The 14,772-nt window shown below is 37.6% G+C and overlaps 1 long non-coding RNA gene across 2 annotated transcripts in view; it reads right to left on the reverse strand.

Moving 5' to 3' along the window:
• Positions 1-448: 448 nt before the first annotated feature.
• Positions 449-14,772, reverse strand: part of LOC119708733 — a 33,200-nt gene continuing 18,876 nt past the window's right edge. The window contains exons 5-6 of one of the 2 annotated variants that reach the window (XR_005259168.1): positions 10,610-10,815; positions 5,827-7,023 (exon numbers count right to left, since the gene is read on the reverse strand). This is a non-coding gene — a long non-coding RNA (uncharacterized LOC119708733). Of the gene's footprint in view, positions 1,026-5,826; positions 7,024-10,609; positions 10,816-14,772 lie in introns of those variants that run through there. The other variant, XR_005259170.1, reaches the window with a different exon arrangement.

A 14,772-nucleotide genomic window follows, 5' to 3' on the forward strand; every position in this document is an offset into this window, starting at 1 on the left:
GATTGAACTAAATCAGCTGTCCAAGATCAATTTACAGCAGTTACTTTCTAACCTCAAGTTCCCCAGTCCTGCACCTGTACATGGAGGAAACATGTACATACACATGTTCATTAACCCCCAGAGCTGAGCACACAGCTTCTTTTGGCTGTTTCTTCCTTTTCACAGTTATGCACATGGAGAAGGAATAGCATTTTGTTAAACTGGTAATAATTCAGAAAGAAAACCTGAGCAAGCTCCTTCGTAATATGTTACCAAACAGAGTTGCATCCAGGCACAGCACATCAAACATTTCTACAGGACATTCAGCAGCATCTCTTTCCTTCTCACCACTCAGTAACAGATTTCATATTGTTCTGATTACAACCAAAGGAGAAATCACCTCAAATTCTTTAACCAGACACATCTATAGAGTGGTTTTTTGCAGACTTCTTTCAAGTGATAGCAACTGCCTTCACATTCAGCTGTGTAGTCACAAAGCTGATTTCAAATCATACTCTCAACCCAGCAATGGAAACCAGCTGAAAATTAAGAAACCATTTAATTGGCTGAAAGCAATTGAGAGCTACCTGTTACCAAGGAAATGCAAAACTTCTGTGTCTGAAAAATTGCATGATATTGTGATTCTTCAATCACCAAAAAACTTTTTTGTACCTTATGTCCAACTACTGCTTAAATTACTATTTATTTTTTTTAATATCTTAAATGCCTGGCTGTATCCATACACATGTATTGAAATCTGCAGGTATTAAAGGAGATGTTTTTAAAGCACTGGCTTGAAATGCAAGGGAACTGAGATTTGGTACCCTGTGTTTTTCCCATGCTATCTTGGGCAGTTCACTGACAACCACATTTATAACAGTATCTGACATTTTAAGATGCAGACAGTTGACTAGTGAGGTTTGAAAAAGCCCCCATATTGAGTGCATAACTTCCACTGTTGTTTTTTTTTTAACTTCAGCAGGCACTGGAATCATTGGACAGCATCCCTCCAACCTCAGTGGATTTTAAGTCCTTGCTTTCTTTGCCTGTCTAGAAAACAAAAAGAAGAAAAGGTTTCCATTTGGGCTGCTTTATCCCACTGCAGTATAGCAATTCAACAACTGCGATTCACATGAAATGTATTATTTCAGTGATCCCAAATAAGTAAATGTAATTGCAAGCAGGCAGCAGGAGGGAATACCATGTTATCTTTTGCACTGTGCAATTCACAGCAGAGAGAGTGGGCTCCTGATAAACTGTGGTTGAAATAACTCATACCTGAGGAGAAGGCAGTATTAAAAATCATTTGGTACACATCTCAGCATTAAGTGTACACTAAAATGTACCTATTTAAGCTGATACAGCTGTGGTAGTTCTTTTTGTTATCTCCTCATTAAATAACTCTTTTGTACTTTACATATTAAGTTCTGAATTATTTCTCTGACCAATGCCAAACAGAAATTCAAAGAGGAAGGAGTTCACTGCCAGTGGAAAGAGTGACTATGAAAAATATTTTTCTCATAACAAGTCCTGTTTGCAGTTCTTTGGAAAAAAATATGGTTCTCAGGCTCTAAACTCATCATTATTTCTGCTAAGTCTGCTAAGTGTTTTAATCTCCACAAAAGTGGTTTTTAATTATGGAAGCTTTCAGTTCTGGACCAAATAATTTTGTTTTAAACCATGCTGCACACCAATTTCTTTAATAAAATTGCTTCCCTTTCACAGATTTGTGAATAAGAATCTACTTTTATTTAAAACTTGTCTATGGTCCCCTGCGTTTCCTACATTTATGACCTTGCCTTTTTGTTTCTTCCATCACTAGATGTAAAAGAAAGAAATGTGGAGTCTTCTCAATGCCTCAGGTTTGCTACAGTGCCAGGTTTTCAATTAGGCACTTAGGGTGATTCTAGCTAACAGAAAATGAAGTTTTATAATCTGGCCACTAAAAAGAAGCAGAAGCAAGAAATATTCTCCAGAAAATCCTTATTTCTGTTCACGTACCTGCTGAAGTGTGTTTTCTCTGTGGTCTGGCATGTTCTTGAGACAAAATCCTGTCTTTTCTATCAACCTCCAAGGTCCACCAAGAGATGAGCCAGAAGTGACCCTTCTAGCTCAAGCTCCCCTGCACTGTTTGCCATGAAGAGGAAAACCATTTGCTGCCATTCTTCCTACAGCCTACCCCACTGGCTTGGGAAAGAAGGAAGCTTAAAGAAGTTATGTAGTTCCAATTCCACCTGGCTTTGCTTGACAATTGAACCAAGCCATGGGAGGGAGGCGGAAGGTTGGCCAAGTACTCAGAGAAGGTCCAGGTCTGTGTCCCACTATGTCCCTGCAATCAATCTTGTGATGTTTTTCCCTTCACTGAAGTTTTTCCAGTGTGTCTTTAATTTTAAAACTGGATCATATGCCATTTCTAATGAAAATATTCTTTTTTTCAGGCCTTTTCATGGAACTAACAAAGTAATTTGTTTGGGATTTAAAATATCTTCCTCAAACTGAGCAATGACATTTTCACAGCCCTTTTCTTAGAAAACCAGAAGCATTTTTGAGGTTACATGAGGACAAACTGGAAGATGACTCAGACACCTACTGCTTCTCCTCATCTGACTTCTAGCAGCCTGTCTTGTGCTTTTTTTTTTTCCAGACTTATCTATGCAATACAAAATTTTCTTTAACAACTTCCAACAAACAAGAAGTCTCCATTACTAACACAAGCTCATCTGAAACATCGTAGAAGTTTAGGAGTATAGGGGTTTCATGTGTGATTTTCAGTACTGTAAAGAAATTTATGTGCAACTGAATTTATATAGGGATATGCAAGTGATCTAGGAAATTTAAATCCTGTCTATACCATGCTTTCTAACATCAAAAAAGTCTTTTTATTTTCAGGCATCTTGGTACGACTGTAAAATTCTGCTTCTGTTTCCAGGAATGGACGACATCTCTGAGAGCCACATCAGAGTAAAAGCCATTCAGTGGAGCTGATGCTGCCTCTGCCTCCCTCATGCATGCAAATTCCCCTGAGCAGTGACTTTCTAACCAACCCTGCATTACCAATCAGTTCTGATGGTCCACAATTTCCCAGAACCCTTTCTTTAGAAGAGCTGTATTAGCTGAAACTAATTTTGCCCCATAGTCCAAGAAACAAACAAATATCATATTTTCTTGGTAATCTCTAGAGGTTTGGAACAGAAAGCCTTTACTTTTTTTCTCTTGCTTTCATCTGTCATAGCCCTCTCACTCCTCTTAGAAAAGCTTCTTTTCAAGATACACAAGTGATTTCTTTGTACCACAACATGGACACAATTATTCATGGTGGATGCACAGATTACAAGAAACATATTTATACTGTGCTTCTCTCTCTCTCTCCCCTTCTGGTTTTAAAGAAGAAATGAGAATATTTTGAAAGCCTAAATTTCACCTACTTCTATGGACAAAGTAATTCACAGGGTGAGAGGGATTGAATTAGGAGCTCTCAAGATCAAGCCTGTCAGAAACACTAGATTTAGAGGGTAAGGCAGAATTTAGGCTGACTGAATATGGCCAATAATCTTCAGCAACATAAAGCAATTCTTACAAGCTAACTAAGCCCTAAATCACCAGCAATGTGTTCTCAGTGATAAAGGAGTAAGATTAAATGTTTCCCACATACCAATAAAATTCAGCTGACATTTTAAATATAAACTAGAATTGAAGATTAAATCTACAAGGCTTGAAAGCCAGATCACCTGTGAAGACATATTGCTCTATGCACAACCAATGCTCAGATGATGATTTTTGGTACTTTGGGACTGAATGTCTCTCCTGTGCTCAGCCCATTAATCCCATCCAGATTATTCAGAGCACTGCAGGTTCTGGCCAGCTCTTAAACACAACTTCAAAACAACATCTAACTTCCTGCTAAACTTTCCAAAACAAATATTGATTAGAGGCATAGGACTGAGTATCATGTAGGTCTTCTGTACCCAAACAAGATTCTTTAAGGCTGAAAAAATCTTTAAGCTGCTGTAGAAGAGGGTGAGCCAGCTTGACATTGAGACACAGGGCACCGGAGGTTTTAGTTTGAACATTTTCAGATGTGACATTAAGTGACTACAGAAAGAACAGCTCCCCTGGGGAGTTCCCAAACCCCTCAAAAGCCTGTTTCAGTGGTGTCTCTGCAGATCTAATGGGGAGACCAAAAACCAAGATGTCTTTACCATGAAAATTGTTGGTAGTACTGTCAAAAGAAGACCTGAAAACCTGTTAGACAATAAACACATGATGCAATAACACTACCACCTCTGAGCAGTTGATTTAAAGTTTCTCACTGATAACAAAACTACCCATACAAAAGCTGGTCAAACTTTAACAAGACTGTCACACAAAATTAGCAGCAGTGACAGATGTGAAGCCCAGTCATAAAAGGTCCAATCACTCATTATTACTTGACTTTTTAAGGTGAGCTTGTAAAGGAAAGAGCAAGTTGGATCAAAGAGAAATGAAGAGCAAACATATATCCTCTCCCATCTGGGTTACATACAGCAGGGAAATGATTGATTGGTTATTCCCACAGATTTATTTTCTGGGTGGTTAACACAAAAATCAACCCTAATGAAAAGCCTTGAAAAATAAACGCCTGAATCTGGATTTGCTTTGGCAATTATTTAAGCTGCCAGCAGTTTACCATGTGTGTTTTCCTTTCCCCAGCAGTGGCATCACGCCAATGTTTTGCTCAGTATCTGCAGCAGGCCCAGCACAGGGGACTGCAGGGAAGGGGAAGATAAGAAAAGCTCCACTGACCAGCAGCTGACCCGGCTGCCCGGGAGGATGAGCTGCTGGAGGTACTGAGGCTGCTGCCCAGCTTTACAGCTTTACAGGGAAAAACTGATCCACTACTGGAAATAATTTAAAACTGGGCATTTAAGGCAAGAACCAGGAAGAACACACACAGCTTTATACTTCAGTAGACTTGGTCAGGCTTGTTTTGAATAATTTTACACATCCTGGTTGGAGTGTATCCTGAATGGAGCAGGGGCTTTTCTTCATTTGTATTGGAGTACCAGTTGTCAGTTTCTCTGGGTCTGGATTGAAGGCACTTGAGACAGTAATTCGTGTTCGGACTCAAGCGTTTATTATTTCTTATCAGTAAAACAGTCTCACAACCATGAGTTTGGCAGCTTCTCATTAGAAGGCACAAAATGGCCAACAATATCTTGTTCCAAGGTCTTTTAAGACTGAACTATCCAATTAAGAAAGGACACCTAGATTATTTTCCCTTTTAACCCAATAACTGATCCCAAAGAGCCCACAATGCGGACTTTTCTGCCCAATTACAAAATGCCACCCAAACCCATGAAGAAGAAGGAAGAAGAAACATGAAGAAGAAACCCAGGATGACACCCTGTGCCCTCCATCTTCCTTCCATCCACAACATACTAAAAATCCCAAAACCTAAATTTCTCACCAAGTGCTACACCTACACTGCTCTCTATAATCTATTTCACACTTCTGTGGATTCTAGTCTATCTTGAAGTCTGGGAAGCGTTCTCCATGAATGAGGGTCAAAATCAGTGCTCCCCTGGGGGTCAGGGCACCCCAGAGCAGACAGAGAAATATTCCTGGTGCCCTGGGTTTCCACAAATTTGCATTGTCTTCACCTTTTAAAGGTGTTCACTGTATTTTCTTAGTGAGAGGACACTGAGTTTAGCTCAGGCACACCTTTAATAACCTTACTTACAAACTTCTGTTTACAGTATTTTCAACAGTAATACCAATGGCAATATTAAGAGGGCCAAAAAAACAACCTCAACAACTTCATAACAAAATCAACATAGTAATATACCTTTTGTAGCTAGTTAAAATTTAGCAAAATTTACATAGTGATGTACCTTTTTAGTTGGTTAAAATCTATTCTCCTTCTTTCCTAACAAACACCTACATTACAGAGACAAGAATTTGAGTGGGGTAAGATAGAGTTCTGCTTAGACTCTGACAGTCTGTCAATAATCCTCATGTCATTTTTTGCTCAGAAATATTTCTGAGATACAACTTTATGCCGTGGCAGTGATGCAATCAATGACAATCTGCTCATGGGCTCCAGCAAGGTCAATGTGTCTTCACCTTATCATGAATCGTTAACCTGGGGTAAAGGGACAAGGGACAAAATCTCATCTATTTAACTAGCTCCTCATGTTTTTCTTGCCTTTTACAAAGTGGGTGTGACAGTGCCTTATTTGATCCAGCTGTCAGCTGTTTGTGTACTCCTACACAGTGACCAGATAAAATCGTACCTGCCTGTTTCGTGCAGCTAGGCTTTGCTTTTGTCAGGAAAAAATCTTCTCTCCTGGAAGTAAATAAACTGAGTAGCTGCCCTCTTACAGGAATTCCATCATGCAAAGATATGATACTGCAGCTCTAAGTGCTTTGTTATTATTTTTATTTTCTAATTTAATTGTGTTTTGTGCCCTCAGAGCTCCATTACAGAGATCAGAAAAACTATTAGCAGCATGGTATGTAAAGTGGAAATTGTCTCTTGCCCTATGGCCATGTTTTAGTGAAGTACTTAAGCCACTTACCCGGCGTCATGCAAATTTTTTTGAAAGTGCATTGGCCAATGCTGATGTTGCCACTAAATGTGTGCTTCAGTGCCTTGCTGAAGAGGAAAGTAATTACTCATCTCTTCAGAATTAAGCACACCAGGAGCTCTCATGGTGTATCAGGTCCTTGTCTTTCCTGCCAGAGATGCCTCAGTTACTCTTTTCTTTCTGTTACTGTTTTCTAAGCAGCTACAACCCTACTCTTTAGGAAGCTGACTATTTCGACACACCAGGCAGCCTGGACCTTCTGTGATTTCAAGTTTGTCTTTTCATGGTGTCTGGATGCTGGCCGTGCCTGGCTAGGAGATCACCAGCCAGTGTAGCCTTCATCTTGTCCAACTCGGCCATCTACAAGAGTTATGTCTTCATTTTTACTGAGGTCCCTTACAGTCAGCAGAGAGAAACAGAGACATCTAAGCCGTCGCTGGATCCATGAATAGAGGCACACAGCCCTAGACTGCTGCTCCTGTGAAAGAAAAGTGTTTCATGAGTACCTCTAGTTAATTTGTACACCAGACATACAAATACCTAAAATGAGAAATAAATCACAGCTGCTAAAGTATTTTCTTCCTCATAAATCAATGTATTCCTAGTAAGCAGCTTGGCAAACCCACCCATGTGCATTTTATTTCTATTGAAGCTGAAATAAGGATCTGAGATGCCAAAACACTTTCTCCTACTGCCAGATAAATAATAGGACAAAGCCAAGAAGTCTGTTCTCAGAAATTGTTATTAGAGCACAAATCTCCATTGTCTGCATAGCAGACACTTGTCCTTGTACTACCACACCAGAAAGGTCCAGGTCCACAGGTAGCACCACAAAGTGTCCCACCACTGTCAGTTCTCATCATAGCCAACCTGGGAAGAAAACCAAAATGTTTTGCATTGAGTAGATCATCCATGTTCCTCCTTTAAAGGCCTGCTGCCCAAGGGAACTTGGCATCTAAACAGCATTTTGGCCTTTAATGCTTCTTCTGTAGATGCAGCCTATTTTCCCTATATCAGCACAAGTGGATTTATGGACAACTATCTTTTTAATGGACTCAGATTATGAAGTGGCTGAGATTGCTTGCAGACTTGCCTGTTTTATTTTTTTAAGAATACCTGGAATTTTCAGTTGCCAAAGTGTAAAGCTATAGTGTTTAAAGTTTTTTTTCAAAAACTTATCTTTCCAAGACTCACTGGAGCTACCCAGGAGAGAAATTCTCCATAAAAAACTAATGTTTGGTGTATCTGACTAGGGCAATCATTTGATCTGTGTCACACTGATTTTGTATTATTCATGCTCCTTGATAACCAGGTAAAACAGCCCTGCAGAAGCCCTGGTACAGGGCACAGACATAATTATTACTATGAAATAAGTCATAATAAAAGATGCCAAGTTAATTGAGTCACACGAGATCAGTTGTTCATAAGTTCATATCGATCGACAATTATTATACTATTTTTACTTAAATTTGTTATGAAATCATTCCATTATTTTAACTGACACTATATCAAATTGACTATAATGAGCCACTTATCCCTTTAATACTCTTACATTTTGACATCAGCATCAAACCTTCTAGAACATGCCCTGTATTTCAGTGGAGTTGAATCAGTGCTCACTGTCATGCTTTAGCCCTAGCAAGCACTTTAGCCAAGCACCACTCAGGTTTTGTCCCTACTCATTTTTAGGGCACTGGGAGGAGCAGAAAAGTCTCTGAGACTACAAAAGCACTGCTTTGGTCAAGGTCAGCATTAGCTAAAACACTGTTTATCAGAATAGATTTGTACTTCAGAGCAGCAAGTTTGATAATTTTATATTTGTGAGATTTGGATTTTACTCTAATTATTCCATGTGTATTTAACTTCCGAGAGACAGGTTTGGTAACAACACAGGGACTGAATTTTACTTCAGGTTAGCAATATAGTATATGCAGAAAAACTGGTTATTGTTATAAAATAGGATATCTTTTGTTAAATTGTTATAATCAGAACCCATTTGTGTTTAAGCCTGTGTTTCACAAACACCTCTAAAAAGTAAGCAGATTTAGTTCAAAAGTAAGACTAATCATTTTAACAGGCTAATCAACATGCAAAATATAATCTTTACTATCAAAATAATTTTTTGTTATCAAAATTTCTGTTCTGTCTTGTTATCATTTTGGATTCAATTTTGATGCAATGAAACTCATTTAGATGATCTATACAACTATTAACATACTTCTGCATTACAAAAATGAAATCAGCATGGAAACAGAGAGTTTCCTGTATTAGCTGACTTCACAGCATTGCTGTTTACACAGCACTAATAGCATTTGTTTCAAATCTCTAAATAACAATTTGGTTTTTCTCACTCTGGCCATCCATATTTTCAAAAACACCTAAATACTATAGCAGCTGTTCACATTGTCAATTCATCTGGCTGCTGAACACTGACAGCCCATGGTTCCGATAATAATTTAATTTATTTCTGTCAAAACCAGGACATCATCACTTTTGTTTCAATACAAGGCATTGTCTTCCATTTTTAAAAGCATAACATCTCAGTTTTCCTATTGATCTGTTAAAATACAATGAAGATTAAATCTACAAGGCTTGAAAGCCAGATCACCTGTGAAGACATATTGCTCTATGCACAACCAATGCTCAGATGATGAGCAGCCCTAGACTGCTGCTCCTGTGAAAGGAAAGTGTTTCATGAGTACCTCTAGTTAATTTGTACACCAGACATAAAAATACCTAAAATGAGAAATAAATCACAGCTGCTAAAGTATTTTCTTCCTCATAAATCAATGTATTCCTAGTAAGCAGCTTGGCAAACCCACCCATGTGCATTTTATTTCTATTGAAGCTGAAATAATGATCTGAGATGCCAAAACACTTTCTCCTACTGCCAGATAAAATGATTGGTTTTGAGATAGAAATTGGGCCCTTAAATATTTCTATTTCAAGCAGACCCTGTTGCTATTCTCAACAAATCTGTCCTTTCCAGGAGCCCTTCTGATCAGCCCCCTGACTTAGGAACTCATCTTAGGACCTCTCCTAATGCTTTATGGGAAATGTTAGATGAAAAATTAAGGGGCAATACATGGCACAGGCCTGTTAATAGCAAATGTAGCACAATAAAATCATCTCATCCAAATTCTTAGTTTGCAATAAAATGTCAAATTTGAGCTTAGGTAAGAATAGAAGGATATCAAAAAGGAAGTGTGGAAGGTCATTTTGCATAATGAAGCAGAAGAGGTGATGAGACCTGAGTAGGAATTGTTGATGGAGTTAGAGATGAGTTGATTAGAGATCATTTTATTCAGCAAAATTCTGTCCTTTAGCTTTTTCCCTGAAGAAAAAAAAAAGAAGACCTGCTATTTTGATATATTCATCACCATTAGTGTCAACCAAGGAAGATAGGAGCACTTGGAAAAAATATTTCCATTTGCCCAATCTTTGAAGAATAAAAACAAAACAATGACATGATAAAAATAACATTTCTCAGTGTGTGCTCAGATAATATTCTCTAATATATGTGTTTTAAACACATACTTTTTAATTCCTGACTGGAGCTAACATGCAAAATTACAAAGGGTTAAAACCAATCTTCTGTGCATGGCCCTCCTGGGAAATTTTCAATGAGAAACAAACAGTATTCAGTTGCTGTCTTGCATTTTGTATTCACTTCCCCACATTATTAAATGGATCCTGAGTCTAAGAACACTGTAAAACAATTATTTTGTCAGTGGTTCTAGGGGGAAAAAAAAAAAAAAGATGAAATTGCATTAAAAATGTTATCACTGCAGTTGAAAAATATCTCATAAAATATGCAGCAGCATCTCTTTCACTTTCAATATTCAGATGGCTTCTGACAAACCTTATTAAATCTTTAAAATATTTGTGAGATGGTGACTTTGTCTGGAAGATCTTACAGGAATGTGTGTGGTTATTCCCATTCCAGCAGATCTGCCTTGAAACCTCTGCCAGGACACTTTGCCTCTTTGAACTCCCTCTCTCTGGTGCAGAGCGAGCATGTGCTAAAAATCCAGAGCAGAAAGGTTGTCAGACAGAATTTTTACCAGATTTTTCCTTGGTAGTGTGGAGAACTGCTTCATTCTTTGGGAAATGTGAGTTCTCTGGGATCAAAAGCAGCTCATTCCTTATTCTGTAGGGAATGAGGGAATCAGATGTGAGCTCCACAGCAAATCACTGGCTCTTAAGCAACTTTTCATCTGTGCCATTCCTCTTCCACTCATGCACAAAGTTCTGGATGTCCAACCTGGCTCTGGGAACAATCACATTGCATTTATGAGTACAGCAGAGAACACAAAATAATGCGGCATTTTATTTATTATTTTTCATGTAACAGATTTTCTCACTTAGGACTTCCTGCTCCAGTGAGGCTTTTTAAGTAATCCCGATAGGGATTATTTTGTGTTAGTTCCCATTTCAACAGGAAAGGAACTGTGAATTCACGAGAGTCCATATTTGTAAGGGTATAAAGTTTCCAAAGTATCACACTTCTATCCCTGGCAATTTTTGTGCACAGTATAAAATAGTATTTTGAGTCTGCAAGAGTTAAAGAGGGGCTTAACATCACAAGAAGCCTTTTTCAACCTGTTAAAAAATTTTGAGAAACATTTCCTATTTCATTCAGCTTTCCCTGGGAAAGATCCTTTCGAAAGAAACACGGAAAAAACTTTTCTGAAGTTTTACTATTTGTTTGTTCTGGTTGCAGTTACAATAATAATTCTTGTTGTAATGATAGTATTACTCATATTGATAGTAGTAGTAGTAGTAACAATAGTAAGAAGGACTTACTGTCTCAATTTTTTTTTTGCTGTCCCGTAAATTGTAAAAGTAACTCTACATTTTGGTCAATCTGCTGCTGTACGGATTCATTCAACACTAAGAATGCCCAGATTATGCAAAAATCATTATGATTTCATCACTCCTCTGTAAGATTTCACATGCAATATACTCAGGTAGGTGTCAGGTGAGAACATGAATCCTGTTTGCTCTTCTGCAGGGGTGGCTCTCTTGAGATCACCTGCAAGGAGATAGCAGGGCCCAGGAACTGCAATGAATGAAGAAATAGAGTGTGAAGTGACTGGAGACAACAGGAGTGCAATCTGTTCTTAAAAATCCACTGACAGAGTCCTGAAGCATCCCCAAAGGGTAATTCAAGATGTGTTTCCTGCCTTAAAACTTCCTCAGAAATTTGCTGGTGAAGGAAATACAAAGCATTAAGGAAAATGAAGGTCCTGAGCTGGGGTTGCCAGAACCAGCCTTCCAAAACCTGGTGTCCTGTCCCATAGGAAGAACAGACCACAGCTGCAGTTTGATGCAGAGGCTGCTGCCACTTGTCTTCATTAAGATTTAGTTTAATCTTCTCCCTGTTTCCTGAGTGGCCTAGCTAGTTAACCTCCATCCTTTGTAAGTTTAATTTCCTGAACAGCCTGCAGGACAAGAAATCCATTTAGTTTCATCTTTCCAAATGCACATGAGCTGTCCAGGGCTGCCACAGTCTCTGCCAGAATAATAAACTTGTGTGTTTTTATCATGCTTTACTTTAATGTGTATAATTAAGAATCTACCCTTTTCAGTAAGGCTGGTTATTGAATTTGAAAACTATTCTATGAAAGCCGATCCTGAAGAATTTTGTGGACCCTTCCACTTTTAAGTATCCCAAAACAACTTCTTCTCTTGTATATATCTCAAGATATATTTAAAACCTATTTCAACTTCTTATAAAACTATTCTTTTTTTTTAAAAGAAAAAACATTTTCAGAGCAAAATTTAAAGGAAGATTCAAATTTTAATGCCATCTTTGCAAATTTCTTCAGAGGTTTTTTTTAATATTCCAAATATTTCAACGCCATAAGGTTTTATTATCACAAAGTTTCACTTATAATTAAAAAGACATGGGGTTGTCCTTTTCTTTATTTTTTTTAAGATGTTAGTCCAAATTCTCAAACTTTTTTTTTTGTGCAGGCCACTGTCTTTTTACACAGGTTTTAAAAGACAAAAACATCCTATGCCTAAGTCTTGCTCCAAGCTCAGTGGGAGAGAGGCTCCCTCCTGTGGAATATGAAGTCTCCATAACTTTTCACTTACATATTAAAAATCCCCTAAGGAAGTAAGCTGTGCTTAATTTAGTTATAAATTAGTTTAATTTTGAAGGCAATCAAGAAAATGTGGTATTTAGACAAAAAGCTGTTATCAAATTTTTTGAGATTAAAAGATTTGGGCATTAAACTCTCAGTGAAATCTCAGCAGCATCTCTTGTTGAATTTATCTCCATGGATTTTTTTATTTGAAAAGTTTGGTCTGGAACTCTTACTAAAGCTTGCTGCTTTCAAATTTTCTGAGAGAATGTTAAGCAGATTTGAAGAAACTTTTGAAAAAACAGAGTAATGCAGGAATTTCTATTTAAGAAGAGCACCATTCAATAGTTAAGAGGCAAAATGACTCAAGAAGAATATCAGAAAGCTCCCCTGATGGCACCCTCTCTTCATCCTTTTCTGTTTAAAGAAAAGAAAGATGTAGACTCTGAGAATTTGAAGATCTGAAAAAGTGATTTGCAGATGTATTATGCTGACTTAAAATTTTCTTCTTTTTCCAGGGAAAAGGACTTTTACTTAAATAAGGAATTTTTCCTAGGTATACACCTAAAGCACTATATTGAGGGTTTTTTTAACTTATTATAAAAATTTCATAGATTAAAATGCTTATTCAACATCACCTCTCTCTTAATCTTCTTCTTTTATCCTTACATACTTGAAAAATGCTTGGAACATTTTTAAGGCAGTAGGACATTCATTGAAGAAAATGATATGATGCTGGAATAACACCATTAAAGAACGCATTTTTAAATACATTTTGCTTTTGGGTTCTTTTTTGGTGCTTTTTAATGACTGGTACATATTTGATACCATTGCTGCATTTCCAGTGCTCCATTTATTAAAGTGCATCATATTTTTAAAGAGCCTAGTGTGTTCAGGTTACATAAAATAATCAGAAAATTCAGTCAAGGAGAAATATTGTCTGAGTTTTTGATTAGTGTCATTAGACTTTTTTTGTGTGTGTTTCAGTGCAACATTACCTAGGTATTAAAATACAGCAACAAAATAAAAAAAAAAAAGAAACTAACCCAACACAACAAATAAACAAGGTGGTACATCCCTTATGGTGTTTCAATTCTGAACATATTTCAGCTCACATGAGCAAATTTCTGTGCATTTTGTCTTAGATAAATAGGAGCTATCATAATGAAGATAAGCAAAACACTCCCTTTCAGCAGGAGTAGAATTTATCAATAATTGTAGACAATTGGTATTTTGGTTACAGAAGGCTTGTAAAGAACTTGTTTGGCAGTCTGAAATAAGTAAACTACAGTGGATCTTGCTTTTGAAAGTTGATTAATTGCTTTCATTCTCAGTCTAGTTGCTGTTTCTGAATAAGTTGGTTGTGTTCAGGTGTTATTGGATTATAGAGCAAACACTCCCCAGGACAGTCAGTTCAGTTTCTATTCTCAGTGGCTATGTTCCATTAATTTCATCACTGGTGCACAGTAGGCACTGGCTGATTTATTCTTTATTCTTTATTCTCATTGTTAGAGAATTACTTCTTAATAAAGTAATCATACTTTATCTTTGCATTTTGTCTCTAAACCAGAATGAGTGGGGAAAGTGCATGGGGGGAGAATGGAGCCTCCACTCCATCCTTCCCCTGAGCTTTTCTGGGCTGCACTTGAGCAGCTCATCCAACACCTCCTTCATTCTTTTGCTTTCTTTTGGAACCCTGGATGCTGAGAATTTTAAACTTTCTGTGCTGAAAGGCACAGGCTCACAAGAGAGCACTGCATTTGACCTGAGGCTGTGGAGAAGGCTTTAAAAATTCATGGACAGCGCTGGGATTACAGGTGAGTAGTTGGTTAGAAGTGTGTAATATCACAGGGTGGAAAACTTAGAGTTTGGGGTTTTAGAATACAGAAATAAATAAGAAGCAAGATTGAGGTTTTAGGGCGGAGGCAGATTGTTCTTCTTTACTTTCTTCCTTCTTCTTCATGGGTTTGGGTGGCATTTTGTAATTGGGCAGGAAAATCTGCATTGCGGGCTTTGAGGGGTCAGTTATTTGGTTAAAAGGGAAAACAATCTAGGTGTCCTTTCTTAATTGGATAGTTTAGTCTTTTAAGACCTTGTAACAAGAGATAGTTAGCCATTTTGTGCCTTGCTAATGA

Source organism: Motacilla alba, chromosome 1A (genome assembly GCF_015832195.1).
Source record: "Motacilla alba alba isolate MOTALB_02 chromosome 1A, Motacilla_alba_V1.0_pri, whole genome shotgun sequence".
Taxonomy (NCBI): Eukaryota; Metazoa; Chordata; class Aves; order Passeriformes; family Motacillidae; genus Motacilla; species Motacilla alba.